This window comes from Pantherophis guttatus, chromosome 2 (assembly GCF_059756535.1).
Source record: "Pantherophis guttatus breed Tessera chromosome 2, ASM5975653v1, whole genome shotgun sequence".
NCBI lineage: Eukaryota > Metazoa > Chordata > Lepidosauria > Squamata > Colubridae > Pantherophis > Pantherophis guttatus.
The window spans coordinates 270,119,729-270,138,863 of NC_142064.1; the positions used below are offsets into that span (position 1 = coordinate 270,119,729).

The window sequence follows — 19,135 nt, forward strand, 5'->3', positions numbered from 1 at the left end:
AAAATAAAAAGAAAAGCGGTTGCAAATGTCATAATGAATAAGTCCAGTTGATCCATGACTTAATGGAGTCTGCCCGTTATGGGTCTGGGTCATGGGTCCCATTTGGAGATGTGTCTGTCATAACTTCAAAGGGTCGCAGGTTGATGGCTGCCTGGAGTGAACCTCCATGATGGCTGCCTCTGTCCTCCAGCTGTGCCTGATGAGCTCTTGGCTCACAGGGGGGACCGACCCAAACTCAGCCTCTCCCACTGGAGCTGAGAAGGGAAGACGGCAGAGACCCCCACAGGAGGGGCCCCAAATAATGGAACCCCCTTTGATGGCAGGAGGAGCTGAATGCTCCCAGAGGCACAAGAGGGTGGGTGGGTGGAGGAATTAGCAGCGTGAAATGGCAGCACGGCCCCTTTTTCCTATTTTCAGTTGACCTTCTGTGTATCCCAGGACTGGACCTTCTTCCCAGAGAGCCTTAAATCCATAAAGAGAAAGAGCCTCCATCAGACTTGAGGAGCATCCGGGTACCAGGCGCCTCTGGGGAACCAGGTGTCCGGATCAAGGGGCTCACAGGGGGCTCCCACTCTGTGCTTGGAGGGATTGGGGAGATGCCAGAAACCCCCCTGGAGTAGCCAATTCATGAATCCCACAGAAAGATCCCATTAAATGTATACTATTTGAAGTGATATTTTTTATGAAAAATAGGTAAATTGGGTTTGGATTGATGGAAATAGGCAAGAAAAATATTTAATGTAACATTATTATTAATGACTAATAATGAAATATCTCCATAAAGAGTCAGAATATACTTAAAGAAATGTAAATTTATAGTTAAATCCACAACTGTCCACACAGTAGCTTTAATTGCACACACAACAGCCTCACAGTAACTGAATTTGGGGTCACATGAAACGGAACTGGGTATCAATTTAAAATTTGCAATAAATTGATGACATAATTGAAAGTCGCACTTCTTTGTGACCTCAATGTGTGTCCTAAGTAAGATGGGGTCCATTTAATCACGGGTGTGTCAGGCAGATGTAGGTGGCGACCAATGATCTGGCCTCAAGAGCAGGGATCCATCCAGATTCCAACCCAGGACATTTCTCTTAAAGTTCCCCTCCGAATGCAACACAGGAAGTCAAAACTGTCCAGCGAGGGAGGATGGAGCCTGAAGAATCGGGATGGCAGCTGTTTGTACACAATTGGTGTTCTTTCTGTTTTAAAGGGCATCACACACAGAGTTTTAAAAAAACAGCAGGATTTTGATTATGGCACAATTTGACTGCCATCTTGAGGTTTTTGACACCCTGCCAGTCCATACCATAAAAATAGTCCTCTTGATTGTTTTGAACAATAATTTTATTAAGGATTGTATTCGCAGATCAAACAAAGGAACAATATAAGTTTGTATGAAAACATGAAAAAGACAGTGTGAAAAATAATCTTTCCAAAAAAGATAGTAAGAAAAAGAAAACTTTCTCTTTTCTTCCTCAGCCACATATTCAACATCAACATTTTATCCCTAAATAAACCAGCAGATGCATCTTCATTCCACCCTCACCCCATTTTCTCCTCTCTAAATCTTCAGAGTTCTCCTTATTGATCAACAAAGTCTAGTAAGAATTAACAAAAATACCTGGGTGCCTTCACTTACGACTGTAGCAACGTATGACCGGAAAGCCATTCCAAGTGATGGTCCTAAGCCGAGGACTTCCTGTTCTCTGCAAAACATTGTATCTACTCTGTGTATAAGTTACTAATGTGGCTTTGTGAGCAAAATATCCTCATACTCCCAACACTTGTGCCCTTTTCCCTCACTGTGTCCTCTCTGATGGTATTTAAGGCTGCTTCAGTAGGAAAAATATTTTCCCCACATCAAATATTTGCACGATTTCCCTTCTGTCACTGTGTGAAGTTCCTGGTAAATGTTAACATCTGAATGTTTTTTTAAAAAACGGTTTCCAACGTTTTTTTTTTAATTGAAAAAGTTTTTCAAATACAAGTTTTTCCCCCTTTCCCCCTCTCCACCCTAACCCCCCTCCCCCTCCCCTCCCCCTGTGGCTTCTCCAAAATAAAACCCAAATTAATAACAGATTATATAATACTTTACCATCCTTTTGTACCACCCCCCATATACTAACCCTTTCTTTCTAACAATATTATTATATCCCCCTTATACTATACATTTCAAAAACAACATTCAACTGTAAAATTATATAATAAATTCTAATTTAGCAATTTCATCTATTCAACTCATAATCTATCCTTCTAACAATATCATTATATCCCCCTTATACTATACATTTCAAAGCAACATTCAAAGCAACTTTCAGCTGTAAAACTACATAATAAATCCTAATTTAGCAATTTCAACTCATAATCCATCCATTTCCTCCTCCCCCATACATATATCTCTTAATTCAAATCTTTTACGTATATTGATATAACATAACATCCCTTCTCCTAAACTAAACAATCAGTAAACCAACCTATCTCCACCCACTTTCCTACAGGTCTACATACATAATATTTTCAATATCTTTTATTCTTCTGCCCATTCCACTAAAAAATAAAATTATTTACATATATATATAAAATCCTCAATTGACTTTAAGTTTGTAATCCATATGATATCTTCTGTAATGTCTCACAGCTGGATTGTTAATTCCATTACCCATGTTAGGGTAACATCACATCCTAATTCCAACAGTATGTTCGGTATCTTCAATTACCATCTGCCCCCATCAATAGTAAATATTTTCATATATAAAAAAAACCACCCGAGTGACTTTATATTTATATTCCATATAGTGTCGTCTATAATGTCTTCCATCTAGATTATTAATTCTAACCACCGTGTTGGCGTAACAGCCAGATCTTCTGCATGCCCCAATCCCATAGTTCTCTTGCCTTATAGCTCAGCATAAACGTAATCCATTTGTCAAAGAATCCAAAATAGAAAATTCCAATCCACTCAATTTATGGCCATCTTCACATCCCAAGAGTGCATCACTACAGAGATCTGTCACTCTCCTCAGGATAATATAAACCAATACTTTGCCTCAACTAAATTTCTAAATATTCAATCGTCTCTTGAGTAACTGGCATTACACTGTTGTTTGGTCTAAAAGTTTTTATTTTTGTAGGACCTGCTTCTTCTTTTCTTAACTTTTTGTGGCTTAGATCTCCATCCTGGTTTCCTTTCTATGAGTTGTATATCAACTGTTTGGTTTCCATGCTGGTCTGTAGCTTGATAAGTCATCACATTAGAATCCAAAGCCGCCTCTCTTGTATTTATAGGTAATCCAACTATAGTCTCCGAAGGAGAATCCAGAAGCGGCTCATCCACAAAAGCCTCTGTAACTTGTTGTTTTTCCGTTACCTCCACCTCCATCTGCTTAGCCTGAATTTCAATCTCTTGTTGATTTTGCTTTTCTTTATTCCCCTCGTGTATTATACGTGGAGATGTTAAACCCATTTTCAAAACCTTATAGTAAAATTCTTCCGCTTTTTCAGCTGTATTTAATTGATATCGTTCTCCTTGATATCTCAATATTATACCAACTGGGACATCCCACCTGAATGGGATGTTTTGTTTCTTTAGTTCAGTCACCAAAAATCCAAAATCCTTTCTACCTTTTAACATCTTAGGGGGTAGTTCTTTATATATCCAGATCTTCCTTCCATGCATTTCAAGAGTGGAGTTGAAAGACTTTTGCACAATATCATTTCTTATTTCTTTATCAGTAAAGTAAATCACCACATCTCTAGGCAACTGCCTTTGCTTTGCCACCCAAGAATTAACTCTGTAGGCCTTATCAATCTTGCAGGATACATCTTCAGGGCTAACCTTTAAAATCCCAGCCAGAACTTCAGCAGACATCTTTCTCAAATCTTGTCTTTTATCTTCCTGTGTTCCCCTAATTCTAACCGCAAATTCCATGAGTCTGAATTGCATTATTGTGGTTTCATTTTCAATCCTTTGTTTTATATTATCTACATTGTAAGTCTTATAGTCAGCTTCCTTTATTTTTTTAAACTCTACTTCTGAGCTTTTTTCTTGAATCCTTATTAAATCATTTTCAATTCTTTGTATTTTATTATCCAAATTATAAATCTTATCATCAACTTCCTTAGTGTCTATTTTTGAATTTATAATTTCATCCATCTTCAGAATTATTTCTATAAAACTTTTCATATGTTGCTTCAGAATATCATACTTTTGTTGAATCAACTCTTTAATTTCCTGTCTAAAATTTTCAAGATTCAGATTCACAGTCTTATCATGTCTTGCCATCTCCTCCGGTAAAAATTTCTTTAGGTCTATGAAGCCATTCTTCTGCATCTGCAAACTCTCAACTTGTTCATGCGATTTATAAATGGGAGAGCCCCCCCCCCCCCATGGCTTGGTTATCTGGCTTTGTCAGTTTTAGCGCCATCCTGCCACACAAAAGATTTTTTTTCCTTTTTCCTTTTAAAGAAAAAGACTTCTCTCCAAACAATATCAATCACAAGTCTCTAAGAAGGAAGAAACATGAAATAAGAATTTTTTCTCTCACTTCTAACCAGCACGTTTGCTAGATACTTTGTAACTTTGTAACTTTGTAACGTTATAAGCTATTCAAACGGAAGGACTTTCACTTTCAGCTTTTCTCAAGCCTCAGCCAGTCGCCATTTTAAACTCTCCTTTTTCCTCCTTTCACTCTTCTTTAACTTTAAAATCAGTCTTGGGGTTAGAATACTTGCAGTTTAGAATCCCCGATTCGAATTTCATCCTGCTTATTCAGATGATCTGTTAATTTTGTTGATTGGTCCGGTCCCAGCGCCTGGCTCTGCAAAAAGGCAGAGTTCTCCCGAAGCCCGGAGCAGCGGCGAGCGGAAATAGGGAGCCACAACCTGCTCGTCCCCAAGAGTAAAAAAAAGAACTCTGGGGACTTCGCAGAGGGCTCTACCTGCCCTCGCCTGCTCTGTCTCACATTTCCTTCAGGAAATGGAGTTTTTCGAGTCGCCTTTCAGATGTAAAGGCGGATCTTTACAGGCAACGGGGCTGGCGGTCTCAGAGGACCATCTGGCGGCGACGGAAGCCAGACCGGAAGCCCGGTTTCCAACATTTTTCACACCTGAAGAGATTTATCTCTGCTATGGACTTTCTGGTGCTTTTTTAGCTTTGATTTACTATGAAAAGGTTTCTCGCACTCTGCACACTTGTGAAGCTACTCTCTTGTGTGATTTCGGGTGTGCATTTGAAGTTTTGAACGATGGGCAAAACATTTCCCACACTCCAGACATTTATATGGGTTTTCTCTAGTGTGGATTCGCTGATGTATCACAAGAGTATCTTTCCGAGAAAAACATTTATCACACTCCAGACATTTATATGGGTTTTCTCCAGTGTGGATTCGCTGATGTATCACAAGAGTATCTTTCCGAGAAAAACATTTTCCACACTCCAGACATTTATATGGGTTTTCTCCAGTGTGGATTTGCTGATGTATCACAAGATTATCTTTCCGAGAAAAACATTTCCCACACTCCAGACATTTATATGGGTTTTCTCCAGTGTGGATTCGCTGATGTATCACAAGAGTATCTTTCCGAGAAAAACATTTTCCACACTCCAGACATTTATATGGGTTTTCTCCAGTGTGGGTTCGCTGATGTATCACAAGATTATCTTTCCGAGAAAAACATTTATCACACTCTGAGCATTTGTGGGGTTTCTCTCCTGTATGAATTCGGCTGTGACTTCTAAGGGAAGATGGGTCAGCAAATGCTCTCCCACAGTCTAAACATTTGTAGTTTTTTTCCCCTGTGTGAATTTTCACATGACTTCTAAGGGCTGATGAGGTACGATAAAATCTTCCACAGTCGTTGCATTGATATGGCTTCTCCCCTGTGTGTGTTTTATGATGTGTCCAAAGGTCTCCCTTTTGAGTGAAACATTTTCCACATTCAACGCATCTGAATGGCTTCTCTCCTGTGTGGAGCCTTTGATGTCTTCCAAGGTGTTGTTTTTGGGAAAAGCATTTCCCACACTCCCCACATTTGTAGGGTTTCTCCCCTGTGTGGATTCTCTGATGAATTTGAAGCACTCCTGGGAAAAAAAAACTTTTCCCACACTCCCCACATTTATAGGGCAACTCTCCTTTATGCCATTCCTGGTGTCTCTGAAGTTCATAAGAATACATAAATCGCTTCTCACATTCTGGGCATTCATAGGGTCTCTCTCCAGTATGAATTTTTTGATGTCGCTCCAGGGTTGATTTTGTGGAAAAACATTTCCCACATTCGAGGCACTTTTCGTTTTTCTCACCTCTGTGTGTTTTCTCATGACTCCGAAGAGATGAACTCTGGATGAAACATTTTCCACACTCAAAGCATTTGTAAGATTTTATTCCTGCATGAACCTGCTTATGGACCCAAAGACTTGAGTTCTGGCAAAAGCTCTTCCCACATTCCCAACACTTGTAAGGTTTCTCCCGTGTGTGAATTCTCTCGTGGTTTCTGAGAGTGGTTTTTTCACCGAAAAATTTCCCACATTCCAGACATTGATAAGGTTTCTCTCCAGTGTGGGTTTTCTGATGTGAAAGAAGTCCTGACTTTAGACCAAAGCGTAAGTCACATTCCTCACATTTGTAGGTTCTTACTGTTGGGGGCCTTCTGAGATCTTTGGTGTGTTTTCCAGAGAAGGATTTCTTACCCTCTAAACCTTTTCTGGATCCACTTCCCACATGGACCTTCCTGTGGGTCAAAAGGAGGGACTGCCGAGCAAATGATTTCCCACATTCCCCACATTTGCAGGGTTTCTCCTCTTTGTGCCTCTTCTGGTGACTCCGAAGTTGAGAAGAACTCACAAATCGTTTCTCGCATTCTGGGCATTCATAGGGTCTCTCTCCGGTGTGAAGTCTCTGATGTTCAGTTAGGGTTGACTTGTCAGCAAAACATTTCCCACATTCTGGGCACTTTTCGTTTTTCTCCCCTGTGTGTGTTTTCTCATGTCTCTGAAGTGATGAGCTCTGGATGAAACATTTTCCACACTCAAAGCATTTGTAAGGTTTGATTCCTGCATGGCTCTTCCCATGGCGCCTAAAACTTGACTTCTGAGAAAAGCTCTTCCCACATTCCCAACAGTTGTAAGGTTTCTCTCCTGTGTGGATTCTCATGTGGTCCCCGAGAGTGGCTTTTGCACGGAAAAATTTCCCACATTCCAGACATTGATAAGGTTTCTCTCCAGTGTGGATTTTCCGATGTGTACGAAGGCTTGACTTTAGACCAAAGTGTAAGTCACATTTCTCACATTTATAGGTTTTTACTGTTGGGGGGCTTCTGAGATCTTTGGTGTCTTTTCCAGAGAAGGATTTCTCGCCCTCCAAACCTTCACTGGATCCACTTCGCACATGGACCTTCCTGTGGGTCAAAAGGTGGGACTGGAGAGTAAAGGATTTCCCACACTCTAAGCATTCATGGGATTTTTTGTCGTTTTGTGGAGTGCTGCTTGTGTCTGACGGGGCATCCAAAGGTTTCCCAGGCTCCATCCTTTCTGGCGGAAGCTGCCTTGGGCTGATTTTCTAATATTTGTTGATAGTTGACTTGCAAGGTAGATCTAGTTTTATCCGCTGTTGGAAGGCAAAAGAAGCAGAGAACATTATTTCCTTTCCAGAAATGTAGAGTGTCACAAAATCTCTAGAAGGAAAACACATGTTGTTGTGGTCATTAAGTGATTTTGGGGGGGTTGTTAAGTGAAGGAAGACGCAGGGAAGAAATGGAGGGGTGCCTGAAGGGGGTGGTGGACACTCTGGAAGTCCAGCACAGGCCACGCCTGAATTAGGAGAGCTGCAGTGGGGTGCAAAGCTGCAGCTGCCCCCAGAAGCCTCAGTCGCCCCATCTGGGCTCTGCAATGGGGCAGAAATGGCAAGATGGTGCCTTATTTATTTATTTATCTATCTATCTATCTATCTATCTATCTATCTATCTATCTATCTATCTATCTATCTATCTATCTATCTATCTATCTATCTATCTATCTATCTATCTATCTATCTATCTATCGGACTTATATGTCGCCCTTTCTCCACAAGGACTCAGGGCGGCTCACAGCAATAAAGCAACAACAAGTCCAGATTAAAATTTAAATGATAAAAGAATCTAAAATTCCCATTAAAACCCCTTCAGTCCAGGCCAGCCTGGCGAAACAACCATGTTTTAAGGTCACGGCGGAAGGAGCAAAGATCGGGGGCCACCCGGAGCTCCAAGGGGAGCTGATTCCAGAGGGTAGGTGCGCCTACAGAGAAGGCTCGCTCTCTAGGGGCCGTCAGCCAATATTACTTGGCTCAATCATTACAGTAATTGAGCAAAGACATCATGCGATACCTCACATAATGACCACTTTGCTAAACGATTGAGATTCCAATTCCACTTGTAGTCATACGTCGAGGACTACCTACAGGGAACCCAAAAGATTAAGGCATCACAGAAGCCAAAGAGGAGGAAAGAAAGCTGAGGTTAGTGTAAGCAACCCTTTTTCTTTTCCCGTTTTCTTGCTTTTTCTGCTTATTCCACTTATGAGCTCCATCCCATCATGGCTGGTTGATCCTGGCTTCCTCGTGACACGTCTCCTCTCCCTGCATGGATCCGTTTCACAGCTCAGTCTCTTCCTTTGGGAAGACCATGCAACCCTCCTTCGTGCTCTTTATTTATTTGCACTTTAAATTTATTTGCCACCCATCTCGCCGAGGGGCCCAGGGGTCTTATGAGAGTAAAAATGGAGAAAGGAATAGAAGTGTAAACGTAACAGTATCAAGGTAATAAAAATGATGAGCACCCCGAAAAGCATCACTGCTGATCAGAGCAAATAAAGCCACACAGAGCTTCCCAAAATTGAAATGAATGATCCTGTTTGTTATCTCAACTGGCCCTGAAAGCAACAGAAGAAAGAAAAAGAAAACCAACAATCTGAGCTGCGACATGGCTTAATCCTGGAGTATATTTATTCCTAGGGTTTCTGAAGGGGGGGGGAGGCCTCATTGAATACCTTCAGAAGGAAAAGCCCCAAATAAAGGATCCCCAATAAAGGATCCAGAGAATTTCAATTAAAATGTAAACTTTAGGAGAAGGCCTAAGCGCTTCAGCTTACTAAACCAGGGGTCCCCAACGTTTCGGATCTCAGGGAGCACTAAATTCATAATTTTAAATTCCACAGACCACTAATATAATCTGCCTAATGACCGGCTGGGTGGGCTAGGTGATCATGTGATTGGATGGGCGTGGCCAACTCGATGTCCAACTCTATGTCACTCACTTTGGGGGCCGGAGCGCCCTACTGCTCGAAGACAGCGGGTGCGTGCTCCCTTAACATAATATGGCCCCCTGCTCCCGCCATATCTACCCCTCCCACTCACAGTACCGATGGTGAAAACACAGTCTGGACAAGCTCGACCCCCCCCATTACCCCCGGATCCCCCCCACCCCCCACCGCGCATCATGGCCAGGCCCAACCCTCCCCTTGGTGGGTTATCCCCCAAACCCACAACCCTAGTTCCCATCCAACCCCCCTCCCCCCTCCCCAGACCCCTTAAAAGGTTAAACAAAGACAATTTTAAAAAACCCCTCAGCCCCCTCTTTGCGTCATGCCATAATGTATGCAGATTGTTCCTGTTTAGGCCTTGTCCCATAATGCACTTGGGGTTACAGTTTAGTACAGCGGTCACCAACTGGTGATCTGTGGACCACTGGTGGTCCGTGAGAAAATTTTCGTGGCTGCATTAAAACTTTTTGCATTTTTTTATATTGCACTAAATCAGGGGTCCTCGAACTATGGCCCCTGGGCTGGGTATGTGCACTGAACGTTTGTGTTTCTGCAGAGAGTCTCTCCCCTTTGGGGTCTTTTTGTGCGGGTTGGAGGGGGGCAGAAATTCCAACTTGGGGTCTGCTTCAGCCTCCTGGTGCAGGGCTTTGGACGAAGGCTGGAGGGAAGAGCCAGCTGTTTTGCCAATCCTTTCTCGTGGTGGCTCCAACAACTGCTTCCTATTGGGGCCCTAAGGGGCCCAGGAGGGGAGGCAAGAGTGGCTGGCAGGGGAGGGTCGGGCCTGGCCATGACGCGCGATGGGGGTGGGGGGGATCCGGGGGTAATGGGGGGGGGCGAGCTTGTCCAGACTGTGTTTTCACCATCGGTACTGTGAGTGGGAGGGGTAGATATGGCGGGAGCAGGGGGCCATATTATGTTAAGGGAGCACGCACCCGCTGTCTTTGAGCAGTAGGGCGCTCCGGCCCCCAAAGCTCCACTCGTTTTCCAGGTTGCACAGACCCTCAGGGCCCAGGCCTTCGACTGATGTTGTGCAACGCCAGGTCTGTAGTAAATAAAGCCCCCCTCATTTGTGATCTTGTTCAGGAGGGGGGAGCGGACCTGGCAGGTATTACAGAGACCTGGTTGGGCCCGGAGGGAGGGATTCCTCTGGTAGAAATGTGCCCACCAGGTTTCCACGCATTCCATCAGCCGAGGCCACAGGGGAGGGGCGGGGGAGTAGCGGTTATTATTAGAGAATGCCTTAGGCCGAGGGAGACCACTGTTCCTCAGACGGCCAGTTGTGAGTCCCTCCTTGTGAAGTGGGGCCATGGGGTTCAGATGGGTCTGTTGATCACGTACCTGGCTCCCTGCCACGTGGCTGCAGCCCTGCCTGAGCTACTCAACGTTATCGCCGCGGTGGCGGTTGATCCCCCCAGACTTATGGTCATGGGGGATTTCAACCTGCCGTCCGTGGGTGAGGCGTCTGAGGTGGCTCGGGAGTTCATGGCATCCATGACGGACATGGACCTGACCCAGCTAATTCATGGCCCTACGCACACGGGGGGAAACACACTGGACTTGGGCTCCTCCGTGTGCTGTCGGCCAAACAATGTCGACTGGCGGCCCCTAGGGGGAGAGCCTTCTCTGTGGGGGCACCTACGATCTGGAATGAGCTCCCCCCGGAGATACGGAGGATCCCGGATCTGTGCACATTCTGTCGCGTGCTTAAGACTTTTTTATTTCATTAAGCTGGCCTGGCCTAAATCTTCTCCCCTTTTTAAATGCAAATTTTAATCTGTTTTTAAATTATGGGGTATTTTAAATTTGTTCAGCCAAATTATTTAATTCGTTTTTATTCTATTTTAAATTTTTGTATTTATGTGTTTTATCTTCTGGCTGTTCACCGCCCTGAGTCCTTCGGGAGTAGGGCGGTATATAAATTTAAATAAATAAAATAAATAAATAAATAAATAAAATAAATAAATGGCTAAGAACGTATCGCTGAAACAAGACCCAGTTTGGGCTGAGAGAACATTTCCCCCTGAAAGAACCAGATGAAGGCTGGGCAGGGCAGCCCCACCTCCACTTGAGTCCCCAGGCAGCCTCTTTTGGCTTCAGGGCTGCCTCCCCCCCCCCCCGGCCGATGCGACTCCCCCACTCCGTGGCCTTCCGCTCAGGGTCCACCTCCAACTCCACCAAGAGTGGCTTCTTACAACTAATACAGATCAAACAAATTTCTCCTTCACTCTGCACCTTGGCAGAAAAACCCAATTTTATTTCATGGCATGGGCCCTGGGTACTTGCAGGATCACCTTCTGCCTGCCTCCAACCGCCCAGTGCGCTCACATAGGACTGCCCTCCTCCGGGTGCCATCGGCCAGACAATGTCGGCTGATGACGCCCAGGATGAGGGCGTTCTCTGTGGGCACACCGACCCTCTGGAATGGTTTACCCACTGGGCTCCGGATGGCCCCCGACCTCCGCTCTTTCCGCGGTGACCTAAAGACATGGGTTTTCCAACAAATTTGCTGATCTGATGGGAGCTTTTAACTTTAATTCTTTGGGGATTTTAAATTGAGTATTTTAGTCGTAATTTTACTGTTTTATTGTTTTATCTTATCTAGTCCTTCGGGAGAAGGGCGGCATATAAGTATAAATAAACTAAACTAAACTAAACTATTGCATTGCCACATAAAGATTTTTTTAAAAGCTTATTTTCCAGACCAAATTTCATTGACTCACCTTTAAAGTTACAGCCAAGAGGTCTCTGGGTCACTTGTTACTTCTCTGAGTCAAGGGCAAGGATGACCCTCACTTGGTTTGATTTCTCCTTAACTGATTGGCCCTTTGTGCAGGAAGCTGCTTCTCCAGCGGGGCCAAGATTCCCAAATTTTCTAGGATGGAGTCCTGGCCAAAATGTTGCGTGTTCTGATCCAAGAAGGCCCCTTTCTCCTCTCTGCAGTTCACGGCCAGATCCTCGCTGGTCTCCTGCAAAGAGAAATGAAAAAGGCTCAGATGCCGACAGTAACGCTGAGCTTAATCTATAAATGACCTGGACGAGGAAGGAAAAAATAGGATTGTTTGCTGAGGATACAAGATAAAAGGAGATAGAATTGAGATTCAAGAAGATCTTGATGGGCCAAAACGGAAGAAACCAGCAGGATGAAGTCCAACAGGGAGCAACAAATAGTTGTGAGTAGAAAACTCAAAGGAAGACAAAAGAGATCAGAAAATGGATCCTGTTTCCTGCTCTTTTTGGAGGCTGCAAGGCCATCAGAATTCCAGGCTTCCTGGGACCCAGTGCTACTTTGGACAGGCATTTTAAAATCATGTACCGTAAGGCAACCTTGTGGCCATCAGTTTGTTCTAGGAGCCGCTCACAAGACCAGCCTCAAAACTTCCTTAGTTTGTGCTTTCTAAAACATTAAAGGTAAAACAAAGCGAACTGAAAAACAGGAAAGACAAAACTAAAACGGAAGAAGAGAAAAACCTCCATTGTTCAAAGAATCCACCAAATAACTAGGAACTTGAAAACAAGCTATAGAGCCTTGATAGTACAGTGGTTTAGTGCACCCTGATATTAACACAGCTGCCTGCAATTTCTGCTGGTTCGAATCTCTCCAAGGCTCAAGGTTGACTCAGCCATCCATCCTTTCTAAGGTAGGTGAAATGAGGACCCAGTTTGTGGGGGAAATAAGCTGACTTTGTATAAATATACAAAAGTATGAGGGCTATTGCTTAATGCATTGTAAGCCACCCTGAGTCTCCGGAGAAGGGCGGCATATAAATCAAATTAAAAAAAAACAACAAGCTAAAAGAGCATGGGCAAGAGACTACTGAATGTTGACTCACCTTGCATAGATTGTCTGCTCATTCAAATTCACATGTCATGCATGATTTAGCGTGTTCGGGGAGGGAAGCAGGAAATATGTAGAAGAATGGAACCTCATTAGTATCTCAGCCAATGGGGAAAGAGGAGGGATGGGCGGCCATTGTAGGGAATTTATAAAGATTTTGATTTGAGATGATGGATTTGGTCAGGCACGTTTGCCACTGGTGGAGATGGAAAGCAGCCAGGAGGACATCACAGACCCAAAGCTACTTTGGACAGGCATTTTCCACTTATGCCAGGCAACCTTCTGGCCATCAGCTTCTTCTAGGAGCCGCTCACAAGACCAGCCTCACAACTTCCTTAGAGTTTGTGCTTTCTAAAAGATCCACCGTGGAGGCGATGCCACATCCAGGACTCCCCATTGCAACCAGGCCGGTCAGTCGGTGTTAAATCCACATTGCATATCTCAAGACACCTTTTAAAGCTCCGTTTCCTCCAGTTTTCCAACTGCACTCGAGGGAAAGGGATCTTCAGAGGCTTCCTGTTAAAACGGACCACACAGAGACCTTCTGCAAGTAACCTCCCCTAAAGCTTCTTCCCGGATCCACACGCGGAGGGCAGCGGAGATCCAGCGAGGGGGAGGGGAGAGGGGGGCGGGGCTTCTGCGCTCATCTGGAGTTCCGCCCCCTCCTTGCAGCCCCGCCCCTCAGCAGCCTCTGCTCCTCCCCCTCCCTCCCCCCCAATCTCCCCCCCCAGCCAGGAAACCTCCGCCGTTCCTCCGAGGGGCGTCGGGGTCGAGGGTTCCTCTGCCCATGGAAAGAGTGTCCCCTGCACGGTGGAAGCGGGGCTGCCCTCCTCCTGCTCCAGGGTGCCTGGGAGAGCCTGGATGAAGCCCCTTGGAGGGTTTCCTCTTGAGGAGCTCCGTGGAAAGGGCCAGGAACCTTCACTTCCCTTTTGGGGGTTTCTTTCCTTTTTGGGGGGTTCCTTCCTAACTGGATAATAAATGTTTCTTTTTACTCCCAGGAACATACATACATACATACATACATACATACATACATACATACATACATACATTCATTCATTCATTCATTCATTCATTCATTCATTCAGCTGCCATCAGATCTTACACTGATCTCTAATAGTCTGTGGTGCAGGGGTTCCATGAAGACCCTCCATCCTGAGGGTTTAAACTGGGGGGGATCTCTGAGCAGAGATGGGGCTTCTCTCATTCCTTTGCTAATCACCAGAAACCCCCCAGACAGGAAAGAAGAGACTTTGGGGAGCAGCCCAGATCTGATGCTTTTCCCCATAGAGGCAGCACAATTCAACTGGGAAACAAGGCTGAAAATATTGCCAATCCACTGTCCAATAGAAATGATTCCATTTCTCATTTTTCATTTATGTGAGATTTAAAAACCCAAAATTTGATACAACTCGAAGACACATCTGGTGAACAAAATCAAAGACTTATTGAAAACCAGGAAAATAAAAAGAAAAGCAGTTGCAAATGTCATAATAAGTCCAGTTGATCCATGACTTAATGGAGTCTGCCCATTATGGGTCTGGGTCATAGGTCCCATTTGGAGATGTGTCCGTCATAACTTCAAAGGGTCGCAGGTTCATGGCTGCCTGGAGTGAACCTCCATGATGGCTGCCTCTGTCCTCCAGCTGTGCCTTATGAGCTCTTGGCTCAAAGGGGGGACCGACCCAAACTCAGCCTCTCCCACTGGAGCTGAGAAGGGAAGACGGCAGAGACCCCCACAGGAGGGGCCCCAAATAATGGAACCCCCTTTGATGGCAGGAGGAGCTGAATGCTCACAGAGGCACAAGAGGGTGGGTGGGTGGAGGAATTAGCAGCGTGAAATGGCAGCACGGCCCCTTTTTCCTATTTTCAGTTGACCTTCTGTGTATCCCAGGACTGGACCTTCTTCCCAGAGAGCCTTAAATCCATAAAGAGAAAGAGCCTCCATCAGACTTGAGGAGCATCCGGGTACCAGGCGCCTCTGGGGAACCAGGTGTCCGGATCAAGGGGCTCACAGGGGGCTCCCACTCTGTGCTTGGAGGGATTGGGGAGATGCCAGAAGCCCCCCTGAAGTAGCCAATTCATGAATCCCACAGAAAGATCCCATTAAATGTATACTATTTGAAGTGATATTTTTTATGAAAAATAGGTAAATTGGGTTTGGATTGATGGAAATAGGCAAGAAAAATATTTAATGTAACATTATTATTTATGACTACTAATGAAATATCTCCGTAAAGAGTCAGAATATACTTAAAGAAATGTAAATTTATAGTTAAATCCACAACTGTCCACACAGTAGCTTTAATTGCACACACAACAGCCTCACAGTAACTGAATTTGGGGTCACATGAAAGGCAACTGGGTATCAATTTTCAATTTGCAATAAATTGATGACATAATTGAAAGTCGCCCTTCTTGTGACCTCAATGTGTGTCCTAAGTAAGATGGGGTTCATTTAATCACGGGTGTGTCAGGCAGATGTAGGTGGCGACCAATGATTTGCCCTCAAGAGCAGGGATCCATCCAAATTCCAACCCAGGACATTTCTCTTAAAGTCCCCTTCCGAATGCAACACAGGAAGCCAAAACTGTCCAGCGAGGGAGGATGGAGCCTGAAGAATCGGGATGGCAGCTGTTTGTACACAATTGGTGTTCTTTCTGTTTTAAAGGGCATCACACACAGAGCTTTAAAAAAACAGCAGGATTTTGATTATGGCACAATTTGACTGCCATCTTGAGGTTTTTGACACCCTGCCAGTCCATACCATGAAAATAGTCCTCTTGATTGTTTTGAACAATAATTTTATTAAGGATTGTATTCGCAGATCCAACAAAGGAACAATATAAGTTTGTATGAAAACATGAAAAAGACCATGTGAAAAATAATCTTTCCCAAAAAGATAGTAAGAAAAAGAAAACTTTCTCTTTTCTTCCTCAGCCACATATTCAACATCAACATTTTATCCCTAAATAAACCAGCAGATGCATCTTCATTCCACCCTCACCCCATTTTCTCCTCTCTAAATCTTCAGAGTTCTCCTTATTGATCAACAAAGTCTAGTAAGAATTAACAAAAATACCTGGGTGCCTTCACTTACGACTGTAGCAACGTATGACCGGAAAGCCATTCCAAGTGATGGTCCTAAGCCGAGGACTTCCTGTTCTCTGCAAAACATTGTATCTACTCTGCGTATAAGTTACTAATGTGGCTTTGTGAGCAAAATATCCTCATACTCCCAACACTTGTGCCCTTTTCCCTCACTGTGTCCTCTCTGATGGTATTTAAGGCTGCTTCAGTAGGAAAAATATTTTCCCCACATCAAATATTTGCACGATTTCCCTTCTGTCACTGTGTGAAGTTCCTGGTAAATGTTAACATCTGAATGTTTTTTTAAAGAACGGTTTCCAACGTTTTTTTTTTAATTGAAAAAGTTTTTCAAATACAAGTTTTTCCCCCTTTCCCCCCCACTCCACCCTAACCCCCTCCCCCTCCCCTCCCCCTGTGGCTTCTCCAAAATAAAACCCAAATTAATAACAGATTATATAATACTTTACCATCCTTTTGTACCACCCCCCATATACTAACCCTTTCTTTCTAACAATATTATTATATCCCCCTTATACTATACATTTCAAAAACAACAATCAACTGTAAAATTATATAATAAATTCTAATTTAGCAATTTCATCTATTCAACTCATAATCTATCCTTCTAACAATATCATTATATCCCACTTATACTATACATTTCAAAGCAACATTCAAAGCAACTTTCAGCTGTAAAACTATATAATAAATCCTAATTTAGCAATTTCAACTCATAATCTATCCATTTCCTCCTCCCCCATACATATATCTCTTAATTCGAATCTTTTACGTATATTGATATAACATAATATCCCTTCTCCTAAACTAAACAATCAGTAAACCAACCTATCTCCACCCACTTTCCTACAGGTCTACATACATAATATTTTCAATATCTTTTATTCTTCTGCCCATTCCACTAAAAAAAAAATTTATTTACATATATATATAAAATCCTCAATTGACTTTAAGTTTGTAATCCATATGATATCTTCTGTAATGTCTCACATCTGGATTGTTAATTCCATTACCCATGTTAGGGTAACATCACATCCTAATTCCAACAGTATGTTCGGTATCTTCAATTACCATCTGCCCCCATCAATAGTAAATATTTTCATATATAAAAAAAACCACCCGAGTGACTTTATATTTATATTCCATATAGTGTCGTCTATAATGTCTTCCATCTAGATTATTAATTCCAACCACCGTGTTGGGGTAACAGCCAGATCTTCTGCATGCCCCAATCCCATAGTTCTCTTGCCTTATAGCTCAGCATAAACGTAATCCATTTGTCAAAGAATCCAAAATAGAAAATTCCAATCCACTCAATTTATGGCCATCTTCACATCCCAAGAGTGCAGCACTACAGAGATCTGTCACTCTCCTCAGGATAATATAAACCAATACTTTGCCTCAACTAAATTTCTAAATATTCAATCGTCTCTTGAGTAACTGGCATTACACTGTTGTTTGGTCCAAAAGTTTTTATTTTTGTAGGACCTGCTTCTTCTTTTCTTAACTTTTGTGGCTTAGATCTCCATCCTGGTTTCCTTTCTATGAGTTGTATATCAACTGTTTGGTTTCCATGCTGGTCTGTAGCTTGATAAGTCATCACATTAGAATCCAAAGTCGCCTCTCTTGTATTTATAGGTAATCCAACTATAGCCTCCGAAGGAGAATCCAGAAGCGGCTCATCCACAAAAGCCTCTGTAACTTGTTGTTTTTCCGTTACCTCCACCTCCATCTGTTTAGCCTGAATTTCAATCTCTTGTTGATTTTGCTTTTCTTTATTCCCCTCGTGTATTATACGTGGAGATGTTAAACCCATTTTAAAAACCTTATAGTAAAATTCTTCCGCTTTTTCAGCTGTATTTAATTGATATCGTTCTCCTTGATATCTCAATATTATACCAACTGGGACATCCCACCTGAATGGGATGTTTTGTTTCTTTAGTTCAGTCACCAAAAATCCAAAATCCTTTCTACCTTTTAACATCTTAGGCGGTAGTTCTTTAAATATCCAGATCTTCCTTCCATGCATTTCAAGAGTGGAGTTGAAAGACTTTTGCACAATATCATTTCTTATTTCTTTATCAGTAAAGTAAATCACCACATCTCTAGGCAACTGCCTTTGCTTTGCCACCCAAGAATTAACTCTGTAGGCCTTATCAATCTTGCAGGATACATCTTCAGGGCTAACCTTTAAAATCCCAGCCAGAACTTCAGCAGACATCTTTCTCAAATCTTGTCTTTTATCTTCCTGTGTTCCCCTAATTCTAACCGCAAATTCCATGAGTCTGAATTGCATTATTGTGGTTTCATTTTCAATCCTTTGTTTTATATTATCTACATTGTAAGTCTTATAGTCAGCTTCCTTTATTTTTTTAAACTCTACTTCTGAGCTTTTTTCTTGAATCCTTATTAAATCATTTTCAATTCTTTGTATTTTATTATCCAAATTATAAATCTTATCATCAACTTCCTTAGTGTCTATTTTTGAATTTATAATTTCATCCATCTTCAGAATTATTTCTATAAAACTTTTCATATGTTGCTTCAGAATATCATACTTTTGTTGAATCAACTCTTTAATTTCCTGTCTAAAATTTTCAAGATTCAGATTCACAGTCTTATCATGTCTTGCCATCTCCTCCGGTAAAAATTTCTTTAGGTCTATGAAGCCATTCTTCTGCATCTGCAAACTCTCAACTTGTTTATGCGATTTATAAATGGGAGAGCCCCCCCCCCCATGGCTTGGTTATCTGGCTTTGTCAGTTTTAGCGCCATCCTGCCACACAAAAGATTTTTTTTCCTTTTTCCTTTTAAAGAAAAAGACTTCTCTCCAAACAATATCAATCACAAGTCTCTAAGAAGGAAGAAACATGAAATAAGAATTTTTTCTCTCACTT

At 42.8% G+C, this 19,135-nt stretch overlaps 1 pseudogene across 1 annotated transcript; it reads right to left on the minus strand.

Annotated features, from left to right (window-relative positions):
* Window positions 1–4,086: 4,086 nt before the first annotated feature.
* On the minus strand, window positions 4,087–13,682 carry LOC148115866 (uncharacterized; annotated as a pseudogene). The gene is made up of 3 exons (XR_015731744.1): window positions 13,126–13,682; window positions 12,016–12,261; window positions 4,087–7,607 (listed from the first exon to the last, which is right to left on the minus strand). The product of XR_015731744.1 is annotated as an uncharacterized LOC148115866 (transcript).
* Window positions 13,683–19,135: the final 5,453 nt, after the last annotated feature.